We start from the raw sequence: 1,486 nt of genomic DNA, 5'->3' as shown, positions 1-1,486 counted from the left end.
CTAATTATGCTTTTTCAATTAATTTTTTTAATAAAACGACTACCTGACAGCACAATATGAATTCCCTGTGGCTATGGCCTTCATGCTGAGAAACAAAACAAAATGCTTTTGATATTTGAATAAAAATATGAAATTTGTATTCCCTGTTCAAAGAAAAGACGACATTCATATAGAACAAGCATATTCGAAAAAAAAGCTTTTAATTTTTCAAAATCGATTCGGTAAAAATCGATTCTTTAGTACCGATTTAATCAGTGGATCGATCCCTAAGCCGTTTGGAAAATCGATTCGATAAGATCGATCTTTTTATAAAGATCGCCCAAACCTAGTTCGTATGCGTTGCTAAAAGGTTCCATTTTTTTTTTCATTTAATAAGAAAAAAGTAAACAAAAAAAGCTTCCCATACCGGGAATCGAACCCGGGCCTTCCGGGTGAGAGCCGGATATCCTAACCACTAGACAATATGGGACTTAATAAACATTTCTCTATTGTCGTTCTGTTATTTCGTCTCACTTCTGTAAAGCTGTCAAATCTATTTGCTTCATATTTTAGCAGACAGTTAGCATCTGTACCGAGGCAAGCTTTAACACTACTCCTTCTTTGGTGCTTGGCGAGATGAACTTCATCGAGTGTGTGTGCGCCTTTGGAGCGACTTATTCCGCGTAATCCTCCAGAAAGAGCTGAATAATCATGAAAAATTATCTGCTTCCTGTCATCGGGTCGATTTGATCTTTCAACCGTCTCGAAGATTTATTATTTAATGTTTTCAGCTTACACTTTTGACACTTCATTATCCGCCCGTTGATGGCTGCAAGCATCTGATGTCGAAGGCTGACGGATATCAATTAATTGTTTTCAGGTGGATTAAGCCAGTGTGAAACAAACTGCGACATGATCTACATTCGATCAATAAAAAGCTGTTTAGTTCGTGTTGTATGCATGATTAAAATACCACTTGAAAGCCTAATCGATATAAAACTACCTCTTCCGCCATGCAGCATCAAGCAAAAATATTCCATCCAAAGCCACAAATAAGCACAGGGTCCTCCGGAATGTATGAAGCCGAAAACGAGACAAACTTTTCCCATTTTCATATCGAAAAGGGGTTTATTTTCCATTTAACCGTAACGATCCCGACGCAGGAAGAAATTTCCTCCCTTTTCGCTCTCTCGGTCCACAACTCCATCCACTTACCACAAAGCAAACGAAGTTGACAAGCGAGAAGAGAACAAAAAAAACCGGAGCAGAAACTTTTCCTCGAAACACCCACAATCCACAGCGAAAATTTTGCTACCATTCACCGGATGGTTTTTGCGCAACGACCAACTCGGGGGGAAAGGTAAACATGGAACTTGTTAGAATCACTGACACCTGCTTGGTGGATCAGGAAATGACCCGAAAATGGATGATGCTGCTGCCCACTCTAATTCGGATTGGATTGGCTGATGCATTTTTAAATACAGCTCCACCGCTCACCACCCACAGG

General features: G+C 39.7%; 1 non-coding gene across 1 annotated transcript; it reads right to left on the bottom strand.

Moving 5' to 3' along the window:
• Positions 1-397: 397 nt before the first annotated feature.
• Trnae-cuc (transfer RNA glutamic acid (anticodon CUC)) lies at positions 398-469 on the bottom strand. Its single transcript has one exon. It is a non-coding gene; the product is annotated as a tRNA-Glu (tRNA).
• Positions 470-1,486: the final 1,017 nt, after the last annotated feature.

This window comes from Toxorhynchites rutilus, chromosome 3 (genome assembly GCF_029784135.1).
Source record: "Toxorhynchites rutilus septentrionalis strain SRP chromosome 3, ASM2978413v1, whole genome shotgun sequence".
Classification (NCBI taxonomy): domain Eukaryota; kingdom Metazoa; phylum Arthropoda; class Insecta; order Diptera; family Culicidae; genus Toxorhynchites; species Toxorhynchites rutilus.
This window is presented reverse-complemented; position numbering and strand designations above follow the sequence as displayed.